A 26,574-nucleotide genomic window follows, 5' to 3' on the forward strand; every position below is an offset into this window, starting at 1 on the left:
TTCCGCTCTGCAGCCTCAGGAGTGCCCACCTGACCAGGCGGTTGGGTCTCTCTCTCACCGGGTCTTGGAGCAGAGAGCTGCTGCGGGCCGGGATCCGCGGGTGTGGGACTTCCGGTAAACACAGAACGTGCCCGGTTCTAGAGAAATTCTGCTTCCGTGTGTCCCAAGCTCACCAGGCAGCTTTCTTGCAGCAGAAAATTTGGTCTTACCTGTGGTCCCGAGGCTCAAGTTCGCTCGTGGGGTGCTGCCCAGGGGCTCTCTGCAGCGGCAGCAACCAGGAAGACCTGTGCCGCCCCTTCCGGGAGCTTCAGTGCACCAGGGTTCCAGATGGTCTTTGGCTTTTTCCTCTGGCGTCCGAGATGTGTGTGCAGGGAGCAGTCTCTTCTGGTTTCCCAGGCCTGTCTGCCTCTCTGAAGGTTTAGCTCTCCCTCCCACGGGATTTGGGTGCAGAGAACTGTTTATCCGGTCTGTTTCCTTCAGGGTCCGGCGGTGTCTGTGGCAGGGGTCCTGCCGCTCCTGGGCCCTCCCCCACGGGAGCCCAGAGGCTTTATACAGTTTCCTCTTGGGCCAGGGATGTGGGCAGGGGTGAGCAGTGTTGGTGGTCTCTTCTGCTCTGCAGCCTCAGGAGTGCCCACCTGACCAGGCGGTTGGGTCTCTCTCTCACCGGGTCTGGGAGCAGAGAGCTGCTGCGGGCCGGGATCCGCGGGTGTGGGACTTCCCCACCATATCTTTTTAAACTAGTAATTCTGATTTCACTAAGAGTGAGGTTCAAGGAGATTATCCATCTTTTGAAAGGCTTTCCTTTTGCAAGCAACGAGTACGGCAGCAGAGCCAGGCTTCAAGCTGAATTTAATGGAAGTCTTGCTTTAAGGTCTTTGCATGTTAAATGTTAAATGGATGTTGATGGCAGTTAATGAATATTTATCATGAATGATGTTGAGTGCTAAGCAGTGTTGCTTAATCCTTCCAACAACTATACAAGGGCACTATTATGCTTATCTTCATTTAACAAATGATAGGTGCTAAGGCTTAGCGTGATTAAATGTCTTCATTAAAGTTAGACCCCTAGTAAATAGTACATTTAGGGATGAGATTTCGAACTTTTGAATGCTAGTCCAGCATCGTGGTGCTCCTGATGTTGAACTAGCATACTTAAAGTATGTGGTAATGGGCTTTGCTGTGAATACAAACTGACCTTATCCATCACTTTGCCAGACCTTCACTTGTACCTGGAAGCCTTTGGATGCAACGCATGCTTGTGTGGTCTATAGGCTGGAACATCAGGGAAACATGGGAAAATACCTGCCATCAGGAGGCTCAAAGACTCTGGATAAGTTCCGTGTGGGGTATAGAGTCACTCACTGTTCTACTGGGTTCTATCCACTGGTTACACACAACGTATCTTTTTAAATTAGTAATTCTCTTAGAAATAGTGCCTAAGTAGCTACTGGGTTCCAAGTCTAGACTCCAAGAGCCCCAGTAGGTACCTTCAGAGGAATTCATTTATTTTCTTTCTTGTCTTAACCCCTAGTCAAAGCATATTCTCCGATTCTGTGGGCATCTCTGAAGGTATCTGCTTCTCTATTCTGACTTTCGAATGCTCAAACAAGAATTGGACTGCTAACTCTCTCATTTTCCCTGCAAGTCTCAAAGGAGAAAACCTAATATACCCTCTGTCATTGCATTTTATTTAGATCTGTACTGAACATCATAAAATTCTGGTTCTGCGTCTCCCAAATTATAAAGGGTTGCTATTGTTTGGCTCATGGCATTCCAAAAGGTACTCAAACGGTCTCTAATGTGGGTTTCCATTCTTCAGAAGTATTATTCTTTCTCCATAAAAGTCACAGCTTATGTTGTACCTCAGAGCTTTTGACTACATTGTCTGTTGCTGTTATGCTGCAAAGAGATTTCGGGGCAAGAAAGCCAGAAATGTCTGGGAAGGTAGTGTCATTGTGCAGACCAGATATTACACGAGTCAGAGTAAAGATTAGCTGGCCACAGCAACTGCTGACATGACTACAGTCCCAGAGCTAGTGTTCCCAGGACAGGTTGATAAGGGATTTTATGGTTGCAAGCAGTGGCATTGCTTTTTCTATGTTTTTCAATACAACTACCAAGTCCTCATTTTACCTAATTCTCCATTTCATGGGTTACCCCTCAACCTGCACCCTTGAGGTTTCCTAGTATCTCTAGAGAAAGTGGTGTGGCTTGAATAGATTGATGCTTCCAGCTTCTTATTTCCCAAGCTCTGGAAGCCTACCAGGACCCCCTACATGGTTTTCTTTTTTAAATCTCCCAGATCACCTTTCATATGTAGGTTTCATGTCCCATAATCGGTACGCCATCAAATCCCTCTACTCCTACCTCACAACAGAACAGCTTACCTGTGAGCTCACAGCAGAAATAGTTTTGTATCTAAGCTGTTTCAGCTCATCAAACCTTCTAGTTGAATGTAACTATTTTTCCCAGCAAGAGCTCCTGTTCCTTCCTTTAGCGAAGCCCACTACCCTGGTCACAGTCTTCTTCATCCTACTGCTCCATCTCCTGCCCTCCCAACTCTTCCATCCCTACTCATTTACCCAACTCTCTCAGCCCTTGACTGTGTTTGAGTCTCATTATTAAAAATAACATTTCTCAGGGGTTGGGGATTTAGCTCAGTGGTAGAGCGCTTGCCTAGCAACCGCAAGGCCCTGGGTTCGGTCCCCAGCTCTGAAAAAAAAGAAAAAAGAAAAGAAAAAAAAAGAAGAAAAATAAAATTTCTCTTTTCTTGGATAGTTTATGTATTTACATTTCAAATGTTATCCCCTTTTCCCACCTCTCCCATCCCTCTCTTCCTGTTTCTATGAGGATGCTCCCCCTCCCACCCACCCACCGCCACCTCAACACCCTGGCATTCCCTTACACTGGGGAAATGAGGCTTCACAGGACCAAGAGCTTCTCCTCCCATTGATGCCAGACAGTCCAAAAAATTTTTTACAGTTTCACATTTAGGAAAATGAATGAGTTTATGCAGTTTAAAAAAGACAAAATTGAATGGAAAAAATAAATAAATTCCTCCTTTTCTTTGAGTTGCTTCTTTTGCCTTCAACGGTATTGTGAAAAACTTTAGGATAGATCCATTTGGGGAGTATTTGTCTCCAATTCCCTTTGCCAGTCACAGAAATTTGCCCTCCACTCATCTTTACAACATCAGACCATTAATGGCAGTTAGGAAGGATTAAGTTTTTACTATGTACAAGGGGTGACCCTCCCGTAAGCCTGTGTGTCAGTACTTCCTGTAGAAGTGCTTTTCTTTCAGCCAGATCTGGGAACAGAAAGCTGCTCCTGGGTTTGTATGTCGTGACGACTCCAGGCGGGTGCCTATGCTAGGCACGTATTTGATATTTACAATGATCCTTTGGAGTTAAGCCCCATTTTCATATCCATGATACAGATGATAGTCACTAGAGCTTTTCAGTGACGTACTCAAGGTCTCATACATATGTGAATAGCTAAATTAGGACTTTAACTAAGGTAGCCTTGTCTTAAAAATCCATACTCTAAACCAGGGACTGGGAAACATGTAGTATAAGAGACTAGATGAGGAAAATTTGGGGCTTAGCATTGCCATATGCTCCCTGTTGCTCAGCTCTGCCACTGTAGTAGAAAAAAATGCCACAGTCGATACATAAATAAATGAGAGGGATTCTGTTCCAATAAAACTTTATTTATGGACACTGAATTTTAAACTTCACATGATTTTCATATAATGAAATACATCTTTTTTGATGTTTTCCATGCATTTGAAAATATAAAGAGCATGTTGAATTTGCAAGCTGTACGAAAATAGGTAGTGGAGTCGGCTGCACTCATTGGTTGTGGTTTCCTTGCATCTGCTCTAACTACTACATTATTCAAGGGCCCTGCAATAGCAAGTGGTTAAAGCTATTGAAGCCCATGATACAGTTCCTTCTTCGGGGCATTCTTTCTGCTCGTGATGTTGATGTACCATGTACTCCTAGTTTTCCTTCAACCTGTAGGATTGTTCTATCTATTCTGAGTTTTTCATTTTTCCCACCTATCTCTCAAACATTATGTCAAGGATCAACAATTGGCCTGGTTCTCGAATATTTTCTTTTCTTTTTGAGATTATAATATAATTATATAGTTTCTCCCTTTTCCTTACTCCCAACCTTCCCGTGTAAACCCCCTTGTTCTCTTTCAAATTAATGGTCTCTTTTTAATTGAATTTTATTTTGGGCATACATGTATATAAATATATAATCCTAAATATAGCCTGCTCAGTCTGTATAATGTTTCTTGTATATATGTTTTCTGGACTGACCATTTGGTATTGGCTCACCAAGTAGCATACTAAACTCATTCTCACCATTCCTTAGTTACGTGTGGTTCTTTGTGTAGGGTTGAGAGCTTTCTCCTCTCCCCATCCACTTTAGCATGTCTATTGATGTTTTGTTCAGCTGCTGTTTAGGCAGTCATGTCGGTGAGACATTATGGGTGTAGCTTCTGATATTACTAAAAGATGCTGTTTCATAGCCATATTCTTCTCTGCTATAGTGATTCTACTTGCATGACTAACACCTTTACCATTGATATAGTGACCAGGAGCCTGGGTTTTTGAGTTGTGTGTACCTGGGTTTAACTCCCGACTTTATTTGTGTGATCTTCGGTACATAACCTCTCTGAGTCCCACTTTCAGTCCTTTTGTTAAATGGGGATAGAAAGATCAATGTAATCATAGGGTTACTGTGATGTTTAAATATATCTTGTATACTCAATCTGTTTTTTGTATAATAAAACTATATATTTAATATAGTGTAAACTTAATTAAAAGTTATTATTTTATTATTAGATATCAGCCCAATGCATATTTCTAGCTCAGATTTATGCTCTGAGTTTTAGGGCCTAACTGCTTATTTAATATCTATACATACCATTGGCATCTGACTTTCAGTGTGTTCCAAGTCCAGTTGACCACCCTTTTCTCACTCTCATATAGCCTTGCCTTACTTAACATGTTCTTCCCTTCAGTCACCATTCATCACTATTGTTAACACTTAATGGAGAAGCCTGGGCATCTAATTTCATGTGAAAAATATATTTTAATGAGAAATTCAGCTTTAAATATAAGATGACACTGGACATTTTAAATCTTCTGTTGGAACTTAAGATTCACATTGCCATTGGTTTGGAGAACTTTCTCTCTCTCTCTCTCTCTCTCTCTCTCTCTCTCTCTCTCTCTCCTCATCCTTTTCTCTTTCTTCATGTTATTTCAGTTTTCTCTTTCCTTAAATTTTATGTACCTACTTGCAACTCCACACTTAATTGCACAACTATACTTATCTGAATAGTACTCCTAATACATCTTCAAATGTCATCTATCATTCAAGTTCTAAAACATGTCCAAAACTTTCCAGGTTTTTCTAGTCAATAAAATAACATATCTTTTAAAACGTATTTTTCTTTTTTATTTTATGTGTATGATCATTTGCTTACATGTATGTATGCACAACAGCTGCATGCAGGGCCAAAAGAGGTTGCCAGAGCCTCTGGAACTGGAGATGTAGATGTGTATAAGCCACCATGTGGGTGCTGGGTTTCAAACCGAGGTCCTCTCCAAGAGCCCCAAATGCTCTTGGCTGCTGAGCCATGTCTCCAACACCTACTAATACTGAGAGCTTACATTTTACAATTGAATGTCATTATTGCATATTTCATACTTTAAAATGCATCTGTCACACATGTGCAGTCTGCATCATAGAGCACCTGGAATGCTCTTCTCTGAGCACCCTCTGACATGCCTTGCACCAGCCTCACTTAGCTTTCAGCCACTCTTTTCCTGGCTCCCCTATTCTCCAGTGAACATGGTTTGTTGAAGTTCAATTATTTTTGTGGCTCTCATTCCTCTGACTTTTTTCCTTGGATACTTTTAGTCTATTTTTCCAGAGATAAAAATTTACATTGTGATGCATATGACTTCGCACAATTTCTTCCCAATTCCTTAATCTTTTCCTTGAATTCCAATGCTATAGTTCAAAAAGAGTTTCTGTGGCCACCTTCAGTAGGATGGCTCACGGAGGCCAAACTTATTATTGAATTGAGAGCTCGGTTTGTCTTTGTTGCTTTGTCACAGCTTCACATTTCCTGCTGCTGCTGTGATTAAGGTGATCACGTGGTTTTTTAGGCCCATGGAACTGATTTGCAGCAAGAAAGTAGACGAATTCAGAACTTTGGGCTACAAATGTTCTCGCCAAATAAATCAGAGCATAGTGGACTGTTTTAGGGGACATTTGGTATACTAGAATGGTGAAAGAAATACTGAAAGTGGATGTTCATCTTAGGAAGTTTCCAAGGCAGTGAACTCTATCAGGTCCTGGGCTGAAGGCCATTCACGAGGCTGAATTCAAATGTAATGAATAGAAATTTTGGTGGAGGAATTTTTAAGATAGCTACTACTACTTACGGCTCTTACTCGGAACTGCATTGAAGGAGAACAGAAAAAAGTGTGAAAGATGTGAGGATTGTTGACAAATTTGAGAACAAGATTAAAATTGCAGACAAGCAGAATAATGAGGGCAAAGCAAAATACCTGCAGCTCTTAAAGAGAAACCATGCTTTCTTCACTGGGGCAGTGGGAAAGGTCCTCAAGGTGAAACTGCATTCCTCAAAGACTCCGATTTGTGAAAATAGATATTTAAAGGGAGGAAATCTGAATAAAGGATTCCTACAAATTGATACCCTGCTCCAAAACAACTGCCTAGGCTGATAGAAGCCACTGCCACTCTGGTTCAAGGCACGGTCTACAACGGAACTTGGCAGTGCTGTCTACACGATACTAGTTTTTCAGGTGTAAAAGATAGAAGATTGAGGGGGTCAGGGAATCCTAGTCAAAGATTTTAGATAGCCACCAAAGCAGGGCAATGTGTAGTAGAATCAGGGTCACCACCAGGAAGCCCTGAGAATTTATTGTGGTTCTGTGAAAGTGATCCTGGATGCTGAAACCCTGTGATTCTGTGAAGAGGAAGCATATGTTCGAGCAGACATCCGAGGACGTTGGAGATGTCAGAAGCATGGGACACTTGTCAAGAAAGAAAGCGAGTGCGAGAGAGAGCTGCAGATATGAACTGAAACACAAGAGAGAAGTTATGTTTGCTGCAGATGACAGAGCTAGAGGCATGGGTGGGGCTACTAGTGGACTTTGGAGCCCAGAAAAGTTTATCATAAGACCCAGACGACATAAAGCTGCAGGATTTGGTGTCAGCCGCACTGGGTTTTAGTCTTGCCTTGGTTTGATGTATCCTTTCCACACATACCCCATTCCTCTGTTTTATAATGGGAATGTTTACTCTGCGCAATTGTTTATTGCAACTATGTAACGTTTCTATAGGTGTTTAGATTTAAGAATTACCTTGAGTCCCAGAAGAGTCAGTGTTTGGACACGTGAAATTGAATTGAACAGATTTTGCATTATGACATAGCTCTGAGCCTATGCAAATAAGGTGTGTAATATCATGGCTTAAAATGATATGCATGCTTGGGTGTCAAGTTGACAAGAGGAGGACTTAGGGTGCTTAGCACTATCAACTTGGCAGCATCTTAAATCGTCGAGGGACTAAGTCTCTCTCAAAGTCTGCTTGTGAGAGATTATCTAGAGTAGAATAATTGAAGTGAGAAGACTCATGCTGAGTGTGAGTGGAAACATTACCTGGACTGGAGTCCAAACTGCGTAACAGGAAGTAGCTGGCTTAACTTAAGCATTCATCACTCTGTGCTCCCTGACTGAATTTACATGACCAGCAACCTCCAACTCCTGACACCAGGACTCTCTTGCTATAGTGGACTGTGAGGTAAAAATAAACTCATTTCTTCAGTTGCTTTGGAAAGAGTAACTTGTGACAGACTTGAGGAAAAGTAACAGAAATTAAAAATTACAGTAATATTTGACTAAGTTTATCATACAATCATTTATTATAATGCATCTACTATTTGTAGTATCTTTCATACTCCAAGCTTTCCAGCTTTACTACTACCTGTTCCAATAATACCAATTTTAATACAAACAATATTGTATTTCAATTTTAATAGAATTGATATAAATAATATCAATTTTAACAATTATCATCGGTAGTTATTGGGTTGAATACCTTGTATGTAAACTCACTCTAACCTACAGCCATTTTATAAGGTAGATACTTTTACTGTGGTCTTTTCACAGATCATAAGGTTACAGAGGCAGAATCAGCCAGATGGGTTTGTACCTTGATTCTCCACTTATCTCTCATACTCCCTTTTGTCCCTAGAATTCTATAATTCCTTCCCAGTTGATATGCTTGGTTTTTATTCCCTTAACATTTCTGGGATACTAATTCAGAATATTCATTAGTTCGTCTCCCATCTCCATATTATTTTGTATTTCCCTTTTATCTACTAAATTATATCTAACCTCAGCCTTATTCCTTAAAGCCACGTGCAATCTTCCCACAGCAAAAGTCATAACCATATCTTCTGGAAGTATAAGTGCACTAATTTCCATGAAGAGCTTTAACTGGAATGTCCAACCCAAGCACCTTAGTCTTTCATGTTCTCGTCTGTCATCGGGCTCACTTTTGACCATTTCGAGCAGAAAAACAATGAGTGCATGTTTGCCTTTTCACACAGGGTTCTTTTAGGCACAAGACTACACTAAGTGAAAAAACTTTTCATTTGATTAAAAATAGGTTATCAATAATGCCCTTGGAAGACAGAAATTTTAATTGCTTTTAAATACTGTCCTCTTAGTTCTAAGTCTTTTTTTTTTTATTCCCTGGCCTGATTGCACTACAATAAATATGGGAAAACCTCTCATTTGACATACAAGTTCTCAAGAGAATTTTATTTACTGACTACCGTTCTTTAGTCCTTTTTTTACTTTTATCCCACAAGATTATTTTTACCTTCGATTGTCAATCTTTTGTCATCAGTTGGTATCTAACATCAGCCTAAAAGTTTCTAATTCTGGAAAAGTTTCTGGAGACAACCACTGGAGCTGACAGCAGAGTCAAAAGCTCTTGAGTTTAAATATTTTATGTTAGCCTCAGACTTTCAGCATACACTCAGTACGCGCTAGGGTCCCCTGAGCACTAAATCCATGAGATGCCAATGAAAGCGACAACTGGGAAGTTCAGGTCCAAATTATGATACATATCAAATCTCAAGATGTTCATACATCACAGAAAGAAACAAGTCAAGTTTCCTTTGGATATTTGCTGGTTTCTGAGCATTTCTGCTACAGTAAGGATAAGAACTACTAAATCAAGGGATGGATGTATGGAATCCTCTTTTACTTGGAAGAGGATGTTCAGAGCAGTAAAGTTTCAAGATGAAGGAAAAGGATTCATTTATTTATGAAGATGTAGAATATTTATAACGTCTGCCTAATGGTTTTGAGCATTTTAAACAATGTTGATCAAGTTTTCTGCCAGGAACCAATAGTAAGAAAAAATGTTTTACACTGGGCCTAGTATATCAATAAATATGGACATGCCAGTACACACATATCCATGCACACGCATGTTCCATTCATAGATGTGTGTTACAGAAAAAGAAAAAGTTTCACAAAATAATGTTTACTTTTATCATTTGGTGTTCACATTTTTATCATCGGTTCTGTTTCACTTAAAATTCTCTTTATTGACTACTACACAGAACATTAACAAATCATTGCCAATAGCTTAGAAAACACTGATTTGAAGTACAGAAACAAACAGGAAAAAATAATAGAATGTTGTTTTGTGTTGGTAGAAGATACATGCACATGGTGTTCTACTAACATCAGGAGGAAGAGGGTCTGGATTTACAGCTAAAGATGAATATTCCCAGTACGAATGAAAATGCAATTCTCTTTTGCACATTGATTTTTGTTATCAGATTTCTCAAAGTCAAACTAGTTGGCCTTGCTTTTGATCCCCACCTTTACATAAGATGCTACCCCGCAATGTGTTAGGCTGTTTAAATGCTGACAATTATGTAAGAGTTATATGTTCTTCTACAAGGCAAGAGAGAGCTGTGTCATGTTTTCAGAGACAATTTGCAAATAAGATCTTGGACTTTGTTGTGATATGATCACCCGATTACTTTATGTAGTAATAAAACTATATGTAACGAATCCTCCAGAGTTCACCATGTGCTTTGCATTCTAGACCTTCCACTCATCCTCTCTTCTTCCTGTCACCTTTCCTCATCCCCTTGTCTTCCTTCTTATCCTTATTTTTCTTTTCTTCCATCTCCTTTTTGTTCTTCCCCCACCCCAACTAGTGATTTCTGAAATTAAGGGACTCTGTAATGACCTACATAAAATTGACAAAAAATATAATACAGTCATTTGGATTATTACAATATTCAGGCTACTCCGGTGATCATCATGGAGGTAAGGGGCTATAAGTTTAGAAAGTTAGTGAAATCACTAATTGATCTAATTCTTTGTCCTTTAATACTGATGACAGTTCTTCTAAAGTTGACTTGTGGTGATACAACAAAAACACAAAATGGACTGGAGCTCAGTTTGCTATGGCATAAAATCATTCTAGTCATAGTTACTTATATTTTCATTCAGAAGTTTTAGATGAAAACGAATAAAAAGGACAGGGATGATGGCAGTCACGCAAATGGAAAATACAGCGGGAATGAAGTTTTCATCGAATACTCTTTTATAGATTTTGATTTTTGAACCACAAGCATAAATTACCTATTTAAAAATTTTAATAAGGAAGATAAAAAGCTGGAGATGTGGTTCCAGGTAGAGCCTTTGCCTAGCATCTGCAAAACCCCAGGGTTCATCCATAGCACAGTGGAGCACAGAGAGAAACAGGACAAAATATAGCCATACCCCTCCCACAGTGCTGGTTGCTTTCATCGTCAACTTGACTGGATTTAGAATTACCGACAAGACACACTTACACACTTCTAGGCATGGCGTAGAAGGCACTTCCAGAAATGTAACTGGGGAGGGAAAAAAGAACCCAAAACACAGGTGCAGTATTCCACGGATTGGGGGCCCCAACTGAATAAGAAAAGAAAAAGGAGAACGCCTGGTGTTTTTCTAGCATCCATCTCTTTCTCTTTGCAATACCAGCTGCTACATGCTCCTATTTCTACATATCCACAGTGCCTTCCTCACAAGAAAGCGTCTCAAATCATGATCCCAAATAAATCTCATTTCCATTAAGGTGCTTACTGTTACGTAGCTAGACACAGTGATGCATAAAATTAATAACCCCCTTATTCATGGGGCAATACATTCTAAGACCTTTGGTGGATGTCCGAAACTGTAGACAGAACTAAACTATTTTTATACTGTTCTCTTTTCTCATACATACTCATTTATTATAAAGTTAAGATTACAAGTTAGAGGTTGCTGGAGAGTTGGTTAAGTGGTTAAGAACACTTGTTGCTCTTGTAGATGACCCAACTTTGAGTCCCTTCCCAGAACCCATATTAAATCTGATGCCCTCTCCTGACTTACTCTGGCACTAGACACACATGTGGTGCACATACAGATGTTCCTTCACATAAACTAATAAATCTTAAAAAAATTAAGGGAGTACATACATCCTTTCTGCTTTCTTAGAAACTTATAACTTAGGCACAGTAAGAGACTGTCATCAACAGCGAATAATAAAATAAAATAACTGTAATCTCTCTCTCTCTCTCTCTCTCTCTCTCTCTCTGTGTGTGTGTGTGTGTGTGTGTGTGTGTCCCACAATGTGAATTATGTGTATATTGCCTGTCTCTCAAAATATTTCGTTGTAGTATATTCATGCTTATTCCCATGAGGACGTAAGATGATAAAATTTCTATGTGGTAATATGAAATGTGATGACTGTCATAGGAATTGTGGGGTAATGTTGGCTAGTATCGAAATGATACTTATACACAAGCACTGTGATAAATGTGGTATTATGATGGGCACTGACTAATGGTGGGATAGTGTATGTAGTGTTAATATGTTCACAGAAGGGTCATTCCAGTTCTGGCCAGAAAGGATCAGGACAGCATAAAATTCCATTATACTACTCAAAAGTGTATATTGTTAAAATTGTATGAATTATTTAGTTTTGGAATTTTCCAGTTAATATTTCCAGACTGAAATTGGTTATTGGTAACCAAAACTATGATTAAAATATAAACCCAAAGAACAACAAACAGTTATAATGATCAAAGAACTTTTGGAGACAGTGTAAAAATAGGCCAAAGAGGAAAATGTAAGATTTAAATAAAGAGATGTATTTATAATCTGTACAATTTAATAGCCATGTAATATGCAAAAAATGTAACTTATTTCTCCTTCATCTGTTGAATGGTAATAATGCTTCCCAAATAAATTATTGTCACTTAATATCCCCAATGGAGGAGTTAGAAAAGGGACTGAAGGAGCTGAAGGGGTCTGCAACCACATAGGTAGAACAACAATATCAACCAACCAGATCACCCTCCAGAGTTCCCAGGGACTTAACCACCAACCAAAGAGTACACATGGAGAAACCATGACTCCAAAAACATATGTAGCAGAGGATGGTCTTTTTGGACATCAATGGAAGGAGAAGCCCTTGGTCCTGTGAAGGCTTGATGCTCCAGTGTAAGGGAACGCCAGGGTAGGGAGGCAGGAGTGGGTGGGTGAGGGAGCATCCTCATAGAAGCAGGGGGTGATGGGATAGGGGGTTTCTGGAGGGGAAACTGGGAAAGGGGATAAGATTTGAAATGTAAATAAATAAAATAGATAATAAAAATGATTATTTAATAAATGATTTAATATCATGTGTTATACTACTTTGTACATAGAAGATTGTGCTAGACAGGATGTAGTCTCCCAAACACATCAATACTTTTACACTCAGAACCTGTAATTTTGTTATATTACATGCCAAGAAGCAGTTTCACATAGCATTCAATTACTAACTAGTTGACCTTCAAATATGGAGATTATTCTGAATTTTCTGTGTAGAGTCAATGTAACACCCCTACCTCAACTCAAGGTGGATTTAAGAAACAGTAATGCAATATACATCTTAAAATCACTAGTTAGGAAAGCTGAGTTAGAATATACTCACCATACCCATGTAAGAGAAGTTCAAGGTACTGTGTGCACTAATCGCCCTCTGTTGATTAATTCCCAATGTGCACAAAAAATAAAAACATTCCATTTTACTTTCTATCTTCATATAAATGTCATTTGTAAATCAGCTTTTAAATAAAACAGGAGAGGAGAGAGAAGAGTCCGAGAGAAACACAAATCAAGAAGAGTGAGGATTCCAAATATAATGGCATTCAGCTTGCTCTCACTGACTTTGAAGAAGGAGACAGAGGAACATGAATGGCCTCTACTAGTGACAACGGACTTCCCTTGAATGTTATCAAAGCACCCCGCGTCTCAGTCCTACACTCAAGGAAGTGAACTGTGTCAGGATGACCTGGATAAACAAGGGAACTGATTTTCCCTCTTGAATGCCCAGAACAATACAGTCTTGCTAATCCCTTAATTTTATCCCTGTGAGCTTCATAGAAGATTTCCAATATACTGAATTATTAAATGATGTGAACAATAATAAATCTAAACTCTTAAATTAATAAGTAGTACTAGATTAATAAGGGCTTGCTAATTTGTTGTAGTAGAAATAGAAAACTAATACACACCTTTTTAACAATTTGCTAAAATGTGTATTTATTTTTATGGTCATGGAAATCTTAGAAATTAGCTCTCTGAATGGTTTAAGACTACTAATGCCACAATAATCCAATCTGTTTGAAAAGTAAAATCATGTTGGCAACCTCAGCTCCAGTAGAAGCTGAAGGTCTTACACATCAAAAGACCAGCAGAGACTGAGGTCTGCCTCTGTGTCCTTAGCATTTAGCAATCAAAATTACACATGACAATTAAGTCTTTACATCTAGCAATCAAAATTATACATGACAATTAAGTCTTTACAAAATCAAATGCACAGTGATTTTATTAGAATTCACTTATATTATACCTATTGTATTTTACAAGGGAGCAAATTGTGCATGTAGGTATTACTGAAATAGTGACAGGTATAGTTCATACCAAAGTCATTAAAGTATATAAAATGGGCCACACACATCATTCTTTTGAGCTTCAGCTACTATTTCATCTACGAAACCGAAGTGACACTATACTGCTTTCATTATGTTTTTTGGTACAGTTTAAATGAGATACTGCATGAAAGATGGCAAGTAAATACATACTATGTAGATATTAATTATTGCTGTTTCTCATCCTTGTAAACTATGTTGATGGAACAATGCATTTTTCATTTTATGTCAAATGTTTGCACTTTGAAGAAATCATCATTGAAGCCTAGATAGAAATATATATGATATGTTTGCCTGGATGGGGCATTCTCATGAGGTCATTGGTTCAGATTGAAAATATATTCATATTTACTTTACTTAATCATTTATTTTATGCAAATCATCTCCCACTTATCCCATGAACAGTTGTAATTATCTTGTTCTGCAGATTATTTGGCGACAAACCTGTTATACCATTTCAGCCTTGACCTCTTCCTGAGTAAAAGTTGTGGGTCTTCGCATATTCGCAATATTTCCTTCACTGTCAAGATAAAACTTGTGTGTTTGTGTGTGATTTAAATAAATGTATTTATTTTGTTTATTTGGAAGTGCACATGGCACTGTATGTGGGTGCAGGTCAGAGAAGAACTGTGGGAGTCGGTTCTTTCTACAGTGTGTCCCCAGAATTGAACTTGAGTTGTCAGGCTTTTTGGCAAGTGCCTTCAGCAACTGAAACATCTCAGCAGGCCCTGCGTGTGTTACCAGAGGTGATAAGTGAGAAGATAATTTGAGGAGGTAAAGGCACTAACAACTGGTTGTTGCAGAAAGGATGCCTGGAATCCCTGTACTAATGCGGTCGAGGAAGGAGGATTGAGAGTTCAAGGTCACACTAGGCTACATAGTAAGACTTTGTCTCAATCCAAACAAACTAGATACAATAAACAAATAAAGCATATAACTGTGACTATGGGAAGGAAGTGGAATATTATGAGTGTAAATTTGCGTTTTAGACTCCAATCGATTTCTTGGGAGGACCTCCAGAGATCCCTATCGAAGTTACTCAGTATGGGAAGACAGTTCTGCATTCTTGTTTTAGCTCTGCCACTAGCTGGTTTTATGATCTAAGCAAGCTATTTCTATTCTCTAGGTCCTGATTTCTCTATAAGAAAAACGAGGATATGGCACCTGTCTCTTTCACACCATCATTTTTATCTTGCTTTTGCTAAGGAAAATGGCTGGGGGGGGGTAATTTCACTGACTGTCAGAATCTAAGGGACAACTGTGCAGTAAGTGAAGGACCAAACCCAAGACATTTCCCAAAATCCCTTGACCCAGTGAACTGAAATTTTGCTCAGCCCCACAAGCTTTTATTTATTTATTTTAAATAATCTGTTCCTACTTAGTTGAGGATGATGTAAAATGCACGTTTGCTTCTAAGCCCAAAGCTGAGTCATCTAGGAATCATTTCTGGCTGGCAGGATGTGTTTGCTAGTCTCATTGAACAAAGAGCTTAAGGAGCCCATTGATTCGACTTTTAGAGGGGATGATACAAAGGATCATCAGCTCTTAACCTCAAGAAATGAGGGCTAACTTCCCTGTTTGGGGTTGATAAGCTTCTGCCTAAACTGGCATCATTTCTGAAACCAGACTGTGAAGTTTGTCACACCTGTCCCAAAAAAACATAGAAAATGACTGGGCAGGATTAAGTTGGTGGCATCTTGGGGCACAGGGCACTTCTTGAAGTAGGGTAAGCCCCAACCCCCATTTCCCATCAGCTAGGAGACATCTGAACAGCGTGGTGGTGTTGTCAGCTAAGAACAGAAGTCTTTGCAGAAGTAGATCAGTCAGAAATGGTTTGTTTCTTTTTCTTCAGTAATGGAGCCAGGCAAAAGACAAATTAGAATATTTGGAACCAGGCAGGCTGGAAGTAGCATGACACATTTGAAATATTCATTTGATAATTATGCACCTGAACGGCTAGCAGATTGGAAGTGAGCAGGCTAAAGAGCAAAAGGAGATGACAACACTGAAGTCGTACTCCAAGGTTCCAGATTCCCTGGTTGTAAGGAATTCTCTTACTGTTTACTCAGTGTTTACAAGGCAAATCGCAGACAGTTTTACAGCACTTCCCATCTGAGGTGATTTTTCTGAACTAATTCCATTTCAAGCCAAAGCAAACACCTGGATGCTTTTCTTTCCATGCGTTTCCAAACATCTTTGGCTTTCCCATTCCTCTCCTCCTATTCCCCTTCCACATCTCTGATTTCCTGGCCCTGCCTTCTGTGGTTCTGTGTGCCATTCTTGTTTTTGTTGTTAACTCTAGAATGAATAGAATCAAAATTACAGATCTTATATCTGGAAAGGATCGTAGCTATTACCTTATCCATGTCTGCTCTTGAAGCTTATTCTAAAGCCAGGTGAATCTGTGTCAACGAAGCTCTGTCTATATTGGTTTTAAATCCTAGCAGCTTCCTATCTCTTTGTCCCCCGAGTAATCACAGGTCAGGAGAATTTCAGCAGCCGGATACTCACATAACCAAGAACAGAGTAAATTTCCAACACCTTATGTTCGTTCCTGTTGATACTTTGAATCCTTCACTAATCATGAAGCGGTTGGTTCTTTTCTACCCATTTGTAATCTTGTCCTTGCTATTTTAATCTACCCAAGAAGATATTTGCTCGTGCTTTCCCTAAGAAACTGACAGAACGGAGGGGAAAAGTAGCAGCACAGGCACCTTTTCAGGTTGTACCTGAGCCATGCTCATACCGTGTCTCTCGGCAATATGCATTAGAACCAATTGCCTGATGCATCATAAACAGCTCCACTTCATGCAGAATCTGTTTCCCTTGTTTGCCGAGTTGAAAGGAGGTAATTCATTATATCTCAGTAGCATCTAATAAATAGAAAGTTTAATTAAAGAGCCTGCATGCTTTTGAGAGCACACTTTCAGCCCCCTCCCTCTTCTGCACAAGCACAGGGGCCAGACAGTATGGGATTGACTGGTCTTTGAACAAGTATACACACACACACACACACACACACACACACACACACACACACACACGACAAAACCCATTCACTGTATCTGCATACAGATATAGAACCCCATACATTTAGTTTGTGAATACAGACATACAAGTTATGAAAACTGCGTAACATGTAAGTAAATCACAGGCTTCAGGTGCCATTCACGTTCTTTGCTCAACCTCACGGACTTTTCTTCTTCCCTGTTTCTCAGGCTAAACATTTGCTTTGAAAGTAACTTGGTACCATGCAAACGTACTACCATGCCTTTTAATTTAGTAGATTTTCAGGACCAGTCAGAGAAAGGCACCATTTGACATCCTTTAAATCTCAACATGTAAGACTTGATGGGAGACGAGAAATGATACAGATCATCTGCAGGAACACCCCCAAATCCAAGAAACAAACAATAGGCGATCGGGCACACATATCGGCATGATATGTCAACATGTCATTCCACCTAAACACCATGAAGATAACTATTTTGCAATAGACAAGTGGGTCTGGGCGCCATGAATGTAGTAATTATTACTCATTTGAAGCCAGGATTAAAACACACACCATCTCTGATAGGGCACTATTCATTAGTCTTTGCCTCTCCTACTCATACAATCAACTGGGGTAAAGTTCGGGGATTCTGTCTTCCAGGCTGGTTTCCCGGCTCCAGGCTTTCCGTAAGGGAGTGATTACATTGCTAAACACTTGGCTATCACCAGGTACATAGCTGTGGTCCAAACATCCCACCTTGCCAATAGGGAAAAAAAAGACCTCCTCCCAGTCTTTCTCACAGACCAAGCAGAAAGGCCAGGAACTGTGAATTCAGCTCAGACCCTGACTAAGTGGAACATGGTGGTGTCTGCTTGTCCCAGTCATTACGTACGGTGCAAGGAAGTGTCCACTTCAGAGCACAGATCCGACTGATGGCCCCGATTTTGTATTTTTGGGTTCCTTAAAGGAATCCAGGTAAACTAAACCGGCTTGCTCTTAAGTTTGAAGGTTACAAACCCAGCAAGGTAATTGGGAGCTCTGGTCCGGGAGCCCTCGTGTATCAGCTTCTTGGCTCTCTGCAGTTGAAGGAGACTGTCCTTGAAGACAGAGTATCTTCATTCCCCTATTAATCCCAGACCCATTTTGAAGATGCCTAGGAGCAGGCTCTCTAGGGAGTGGGCTGGGGGCATAATATCTACCCCAGAAAATCACACTAAATCACACCATCCAGACTCTAATTCAGGAGAACACGGGGCTTATGAAAACGATGGCTTTGATAGGTGCCAACAGTATCCCGTCCTAAATCTCCTAAGGCTCCCTCCATTCATGGCACTGTCTCTCTCAGGTGTTCCAAAACAATCTGTTGCTGGTCTCCATTTGTGTCCCACCACCCCAGCCCACAGTCAGGCAGCCCGCCAGCCCCTTTCCAACCCACAGAATCTCAGCACCTTCGTTCAAGCCTCATTTCCCTGCAGCTCCTTAACAACAAATAGGAGAGCACCGGTGCCGCTTGTCAACTTACCCCAGGCCAAGTGTTTTTTTCAGATTTGTGTTGTCTGGAGTCCGTGCACCGGGGCGCGTGGTGCGACAGCCTTACTGGACTCCTCTTCCGCGGCCGGCGCGCAAGCGGCAGCCGCCTGGGACAGTCCCGGGCCTGGAGGCTGCCGAGTGGGTGGGTGGTTGAGTACAGGCAAAGGGATCAGGATGCTGAGAAGAGCCCAGGGACTGACTCCTACCTGGGCTTCCTTCTTTGCTCTTCAGTTATTATCAAACTTCCCTCTGACTGGCCAGACCTCCTCACCTTTTGCCTCCGCCAGTGCCAGAAACTCTTCGCTCGACCGGTGTGCTCCTGCCCTGCTCTCTCTCTCCTCTCTCACTTGTTCTCGCTCGGCTCTCTCTCCCAACCTGAGCCCCTTCAAACACACGCACCCCTTCACGCAGCAAGCCACAAACAATAAGAGCAAGGGGAAGAAGCCAAAGCCGACTCCGGGAAATTGAGGATAGCAGACACCCTGGTATGAAGAGGAGTGTATGTGGAGGGGTGTGTGTGGGGGAACCGCATTCACACTTACAGGCGCCCTCAAGCTAGGTAGCCGATGGGAGCTCTGGCCACCTCTCCAACCCTTTTTTTCTAGACTAAAGGTTTCTGTCCCCTACTGCTGCTGCTTGGAAAATCCTATATCAGCCAAGGGGAGAGAAAGCATAAGAGGGGTGGGGAGGGGAAAATCAAGGAGGCGCGCTCCCTTTCTCCTCCCCACCCCTAGATCCCAAAATGTCCAACCCTGAGCTCTTCTTTTCCCTTCTATCTGCTCCAGGTTCGCATTTGCTGCTAGTCTCCCTCTCTATCTTTTGGGGGGTGGCTAAGAGCTGTGAAGAACCCGTCGCGGTTGTGGTGTGTGTGTGTAGGGGGGGTGAGGAGGAGGGAGGGGAGAGAGAGAGAGAGAGAGAGAGAGAGAGAGAGAGAGAGAGAGAGAGAGAGAGAGAGAGAGAGAGAGAGAGAGAGAAACAGTGGTTGGCGAAAGCACCTCTCACCTCCCCCAGCCCCTGGCCAAAGCCTAGCTGGCGGTCGCCTCACGGCAGAGGCGGGCGGGGCGGGGAAGGCGGGCAGGGGGGAGGGCAAGCAGGAGGACGGGGCAGCCTGCAGGGGCAGCCGCTCCTGCTCTGTAGCTCGGTGGCCAGGGGTGGAAAGAAGCCGCAAGCCGCAGCCGCAGCCCCAAGTCAGCCCCCGCTGCCCCGTCCCACCGTCTCATCTCTCCCCCCTCGGTACGGAATTTTCTGTTTCGTTCGTTTGGTTTCCCCAAGCCTCCCCCTCCCCTGGGTGGTGGCAGAGACCCGAGGGGCGAGGGGAGGCAGAGCGCGGGTGAGGGGAGCGGGTACAGGAGCGCCTCTGGCGCCTGGTTTACAGAATCTCCCTTTTACTCGTTTAACCAAGTGTCATCTGTTTTGGACAGTGACCCCTACCAGTCCATCTCAACTCGGGCTCTGTGCTAGTGGCGCCTGGACTATGTGGGTCATCCTGGGGGAAGAGGAGTTGATCAATTTGGAGCGAGGGCCTGTGGCCCGCGGGACAGTAAAATAGGGGGCTCTGTATCGTCAGGGACCTGGCACCTTCTGGAGCCGGTTTCTATCTCTGTCAGACCCAGTTTAACCTGGCACAGGCAGCCCTGGAGCGCAAGATCCAGGCTAGATGGAAGCAGAAGGTAATATTCTTGTTGTAGGATGAGAGACCAAGTTGCTTAGTATCTGGGGAGGGCGGTGGGGGAAGGGTGCTGTCACTGGACACTTGAGAGACTCTTAGAGCTTTGTGTCTTCAGGTCACTTGACGCACCTCTCTGTTCATCCCTCACTGCCCGTGCCCTGTTCGGAAGGTTTCCAAATCCCAACCTTTTAAAACCCCTCCTGTAACCTGCTGAATGGCCCCACCCCCACCACAAACCTGAGACTCTCACCGGCAACTACAGGCACTTAGGTACCTTCTCCTGCAGCTTCTCAAGACCCTCCCCACCCTGAGGCTCAGGTCTCTGCTTTGTCTCTTTTCCCAACTCTCTCCGGAAAAATGGAATGCATGCAAAACGCTGCTTTCCTGGATGCTAAGCTAGTGCCCCAAGCTCCAAGGTTTTTCCCCTGCCCGTTCTCAGAACAACCCCAGCTTTAAAAGAGCTCAGCTGTACTTCCCGCTGTCGCCTGGAACACACACTCTGAGCCTGAGCAGACTTTCAAAAAACGCCAGAACTGCTTCTCCTGCCTAAACAACCAAGGGTTTCCATTACAGGTCCTCTTTAGCTAGGATTGCTCATGTTGGGTGGAAGAACTACCAACTTTACTCTTGGGTCACTAAGAAGAGCTTTCCTGTTTTTCTTTGATCCCCTAGCAAGAGGTGGTCCAGTACCTTGTGGTATTAAGCTTTTGTGTGGAAGGCAGCCATTGAAGAAAAGTACTACTTTGAGGGATTTAAGAGTCTGGAGTTTGGCAAGGGTGAGGGTAAACCTTCCCTGGTCACACTGTTTAAACACTCCAGGAAATGTTTCTAAAAACTGACTGGGGTGGTGGTGGTCGGTTTTCAAAGTTTGCTTGATTTTGAGACATTTCTGCTTTTCCCTCTTGTCCTTAGGCAGTTTTACTGGGACCCAGCAACTCTAAAATGCAGCTTTCTATGCAAGAAAGACCTATGTGATAATTAAGAGACTCCTTCCTTAAGAGTAAGTAGAAAAGACTTTGGGGGCTCCAACTCCCCTTGCCTGACCTTCAACACAGCTGAGGCTTAGTCTCCAAGCCCAGCAAACACAGGGAAAAGGAAAGCCCTGTTCTTGAGAGCTGTATTCTTCAAAGGTCCTCTACACACTATGATTGTCTTTAGCGTGTAGGAATTATGTGTGCCTCCAAGTTTTGGTGCTTTCTCTGTGGAATGTGGTTAAGACCAAAATCTCTTTATTTGAGCCTGCCTCATTCTGCCCCTACACCACCCTCTTAAACTCTTCCAGATTAACAAATTCTTGAACAAAATGATATGTCAACAAGAAATTCAACACTCTAGAATCTACGAGTTCCAGAACATACTTAGTGGAGGCTCTCTTAATGTGAGAAGCTAACTTGGACTCTTTGACAGCCTTGGGGAGAGGTTGGCTCATAGTCTCTATTGATATGATATGGCACTTTTCTGCTTGGTGGCTGAGAGTATATACCTGTTGAAAATTCTCAGCGTCATTTACAATAAAAGGCCACATCCATAAAAAAGTTTCAAAGCTGAGCTGAAAGCAACTATCTGACTCATGAAGTCCATACTTGTATTCAAACTTCCTGACAGTTTATGGCTGTCACATTGCAGGTGTGGCGTAACAATTCAGGTCCCCTTTCTTTTTTTCTCACAGCCCTGACTGCAGTGGTACATGGCACTATGTAGATCCAAATTTAGTGTAGGATCATGGGCAAAAATTGATGTGAGGAACCCAGAGAGTAGGTTTGCCAATGTGTGTTAGAGTTTCTTAGCCTTGATACTGTTCACATTTGTTGTGGAGATGGATTGTTCATTGAAGAATGTTTAACAAAGTTATTTTGCTTCCTACACTAGCTTGCAATAGCAATCCGACCTCCTCCCCTTTCCTGATAAAGAAAATGTGTCTAGATGGCATCAAATGTCCATTTAGCTACCAATCACCTCCATGTTGACAACTCTTGTCATTTAAGGTACTATTCTACTTTAAAGAACATATCGATCTCAGCTCTACCTACATGGCATGCCCACACCTTGTATTGTACAGAATCCTAGAAAATATCCAATATTTGTGAGAAAAACAAATCGACATCTACAGAGTAATCAATGTTGACAAATGACTGAATTATTTTTCAGCGTTGTTCCCTTCACATTATCACTTACCTTCTGGCAAGTACACATTACCGTTGGTGTGTTGGTTATAGCAGATATCTTAAAGACTATCTCCTGCATAATGGCTTTTGTTTTGCCCAAAAGAAAAGGTTACTGATTTTAATAAATAACAAGTTTCTGGATAGACATTAGTTTAAATTTCTCTTCGTTTTACTCTCTGTCCCAAACAGTGACTTTTGCATTAAGATTCTGCACTAGGAAGATAGGTCTTTGTCTTGCTGTTTACTATAACTCTACATAAAATTTCTTGTGACTGTTCGATATTTGGTACTTGTATCTTGACAATGTGCCTAGCATCAAAATGACCATAACATTGTGAAGACTGCCATCAGTTGAACAAGTTGAAGGCAGATGATTGTTTTCAAGGACACAGCTCCTAACTGTCTGCCTGCTAGAGAAAAATCTCAACAATGACAAAGGCAAAGGAAATGGAACAAAATGTAAGAAGAGGTTATTCTTAAAATACGGTGGAGTGTTGAAAAAGTGTCTTGGTGTGATTGTAGGTTTTAACACCCAGCACTGACTATGCCCCAGGAAGTCAAACAACACTAAAGTGAACTGTGGGGGTTCTGATCAGAAATTCTGCAAAGCAAAATGCAGGAGGAAGTGTGGAATATCTGTTTTAATCAGCTGAGCAAGCTCCTGCTTTACAAAATAAGGTCCTGGTGAGTCAGGATTTCATTTCTTGCTTTGGACAACTCCTAGCCAATAACATATAAATATGTAGAAATGTGTCACTTGTAAAGACCAACACATGGAACAATTATCACATTAAAACTGCACATTCATAAGATATAAAGCTCTTGCCAAGGCTAATTATTTCTTTAATGAAAATTTTACTTGAATTGGGGCCATGAATGACTGTAATTGAAAATATATTTTATTTTCAAAGGGATTTTCATGCTTATATCAGAACTGGAACCCTATAATCAAGGCACAAGGTCTTCAGTTAAATAGCCATTAAGTTTTAACAAAAGAAATGTAAACAGAAACACAGTTAATGGCTTACCTAAGGACTTCCTTCTGCTCTCCATTAATAAGAATGCAAATGGAACTGCCCTGAGCCAATATGGAAAGTGGAGTTATAGAATCACAGAATCTAAACAAACACTGGTTCACTGAAAAGGGTCTTTCCTGAGGTTGGGTGACAGTAATTGCTGATCAGGCAAACTCTGATTAGGTCTGTGACTGCGTGCCCTGTAGCACTGGGAATGGCAGGTATGGTTTTCACTTTAACTGCTTCTAATATAGGGTAGGAGATATGGATTCAATTTTATTCCTTTGCTTGTGGATATATAATAGTCTCTGAGTTGTTTGTTAAAGAAAGTATTCTGTTAACTTTGTGTGATCTTGTTACCTTGTGAAAAATCAATTGGGATGTCTGCTTTTCCTAGTACATCCCCTGACCAAAAGTGAAGCTAGCCTAGTCCAGACACTTGAAAAAAATCAATTGGTTTTAAACATGTTGCTTTATTTCTGAATCCTTGCTTCTATTCCACTGGTCTCTATACTTACCTTTATACCAGTGCCAGACTCTTGATTGCTAAAGCCTGAATTAAGTTTTAAAATTGGGGAGTATAAATCCTCCAACTTTAGTCATTTTTTTAAAAAAAAGATGCTTTGTCTTTTTGGGTATCTCCCAGATTTATATAAATTTGAAGAGATCAGAATTTTATTTCTTAAAAAAAGGAATCAAATTTTTTGACATTTATTGAATCACATTCTTAGGTAGCTTTGGGAAGTATTTCTATCTTAACAATACTATTTCAGTTTATTGTATGTTACCTTTTCCTCTATATTGTCACTTTCTTTGACTGCTTCTAGTTGTGTGTAAATTTTTTAAGTCCTTTGTTAAATTCATTACTAATATTATAGTCTTTTAATAGTATGGCAAATTAAGTTATTTCTTAATTTTCTTTTGAGGCTGCTCATTACTAGTGTGTACATACATAACTGATGCATGCATATTTGATCTTACATGTGCTAGCTTTGCCAGATTCTCCATTCATTTGGTCTAGTATGTGTTTGGTGGATTTTACAAATACATTCTCCATATAGGATCTTGCCATCTGTAAGTTTTAGTTTTTCTTTGCCAATTTTGATGTGATTTCTTTTTCTTTTGGCATTGTTCTGGCTACAATATCTAGTATAGTATTATACAAAACTAGAAAGATGAGTGTCCTCACTGTGCTCATGATATTAGAGGAAATCTTTCACTTTTTCATGACTGAGCTTGATGCTATCCTAGGTTTTTCTATAACTTTGAAGAAGTTCTTTTCTATTCCTAATTTGTTGAATGTTTCTGTCGTGAAAATAGTGCTTAGTTTTGTTGAATTCTTTCTTTCTCAGATCGATTTTGACAGCACTAGCTTTTATGTCATTTGACTAATCTCTGTGTTAGATTTGATGTTTTTTATACTGAACCAGCTACACAATTAAAAGACAGATCCGAAAAAAAAAAGACAGATCCCACTAAGTCATAATATATAATAGTAATTGTGTGTTGCTGTTGGGTTAAACATCCTAGTATTTCTGTATTTTATATTTACAAGGGGTATCTGTCTATCATTGCATTCATTGTATGTTTTTATGATGTCTTAGTCTGGCTTTGGTATCAGACTATGACTGGTCTTATTAGATGGTCTTATTAGATAAGCAAGGACTATTTCTTCCCACTATAATTTTGTTACATTTAGAGTGTATGTGTGAGTGTGTGTGAGTGTATGTGTTGGGGGATGGGGAGTACACATCTGAGCATGTGACAGGAAGTTCTTTTCTTCTATTAGATGGGACCCCGGGATTGAGTCTAAGCTTCCAAGGTATGGATGGGGCAGTTGCTTTATGCACTGAACCATCATCTAGGGACCATTGCAAAATTTTGAAGAGTTTAACATCTGCTGCAACAGTTAAGTCTTAGGGATGTATCTTAGTCATTATTCTATTGCTGCAAAGAGACATCATGATAAAGGCAATTTTTATAAAAATTTAATTGAGGTTTGCTTCCAGTTTCAGAAGTTTAGACTTATCATCAATGGTGGGAAACATGGCGGCACACAGACAAACATGGTGATGGAGAATGAGCTGAAAGTTCTACATCTTGATTTACAGGCAGAGAGGGAGAGCTTGGGTCTGGTGTAGGCTTTTGTAACTGTAAAGCCTACCTCCAATGACATCCTTCCTCTAACAAAGCCATACATCCTAATCCTTCTCAAGTGGTGTCACCCTCTGATGACCAAACATTCAAATATATGAGCCTATCCTCCCATTCTTGTTCAAACAACCACCAGGATGCTTTAGTGAGTAAGGATTTTGATTTAGGTCCAATAATTTGGTACAGGTATGTTCAGAATTTCTATCTTTTCATTTTTGGATAGTGTACAGATTTCTAGGAGCTTTTAAAACTCAACTTGCATTATCTAATCTCTAGCTTCTAACTATCCATTATTATTCTTGCAGTTATTTTTATGTCTTTAAGAGTGTCACTAATGTACTCTACTTCATTGACTGATTTTAATTATTTGAGTATTTCTGCTTTCTCTCATAGGGAGTCTACATAAATTACTTGTCTCAATATATTTCTCTAGTGACAGTGTTTTACCTGTTTAGCCTGGAACTTTCTATGTTGGCCATTTTTTTTAAGTTATGTAAATTTTTCTTTTCTTTTTTTTCTTTTTTTCGGAGCTGGGGACCAAACTCAGGGCCCTGCGCTTGCTAGGCAAGTGCTCTACCACTGAGCTAAATCCCCAACACCGTAAATTATTTTTTTACTTTCATTTTTCTCATTACTTTTCCCATTCTTATGGTAGAGTAGCACATAACAATTTGTTAGTGAGAGTGTGAATCCCAAAGCCAACCTCCTCGGTTTTGAATCATGATCCTAATTGTATAGAAGTTCACTGAGATGTACATAATTTAGGACTGTGAAAATGTTTGAGTGGCTACCTTAATATATCTCTATGATGGTTCAATTTGTGAGTTCATTGCAAAAAATGATTTAAAGTCTTTTTGCCTTTTTATTGGATATTTATCTATTTATATTTCAGATGTTATCCCCTTCCCAGTTTCCCCTCATACAACACCCCCATATCTTGTCCCCTCTCCCATTTGCCTC

At 40.8% G+C, this 26,574-nt stretch overlaps 2 protein-coding genes across 30 annotated transcripts in view; one reads left to right on the plus strand and one right to left on the minus strand.

Annotated features, from left to right (window-relative positions):
* Trpc5 (transient receptor potential cation channel, subfamily C, member 5) overlaps positions 1 to 18,901 on the minus strand; it is a 284,811-nt gene extending 265,910 nt beyond the window's left edge. Inside the window, exons 1-2 of one of the 4 annotated variants that reach the window (XM_063279766.1) lie at positions 18,603 to 18,741; positions 16,835 to 16,961 (exon numbers count right to left, since the gene is read on the minus strand). The gene's annotated coding sequence lies outside the window, so the exon portion shown is untranslated. Of the gene's footprint in view, positions 1 to 16,834; positions 16,962 to 18,602 lie in introns of all 4 variants that reach the window. The other 3 variants (NM_080898.3, XM_063279765.1, XM_063279767.1) reach the window with 3 other exon arrangements.
* A 58-nt stretch (positions 18,902 to 18,959) lies between these two features.
* Rtl4 (retrotransposon Gag like 4) overlaps positions 18,960 to 26,574 on the plus strand; it is a 410,686-nt gene continuing 403,071 nt past the window's right edge. For 18 of the 26 annotated variants that reach the window (XM_063280490.1, XM_063280487.1, XM_063280478.1 and 15 more), the window contains exons 1-2: positions 19,707 to 19,843; positions 21,192 to 21,279. The gene's annotated coding sequence lies outside the window, so the exon portion shown is untranslated. Of the gene's footprint in view, positions 19,096 to 19,706; positions 19,844 to 21,191; positions 21,280 to 26,574 lie in introns of those variants that run through there. The other 8 variants (XM_063280474.1, XM_063280483.1, XM_063280486.1 and 5 more) reach the window with 1 other exon arrangement.

Source organism: Rattus norvegicus, chromosome X, assembly GCF_036323735.1.
Source record: "Rattus norvegicus strain BN/NHsdMcwi chromosome X, GRCr8, whole genome shotgun sequence".
Lineage (NCBI taxonomy): Eukaryota > Metazoa > Chordata > Mammalia > Rodentia > Muridae > Rattus > Rattus norvegicus.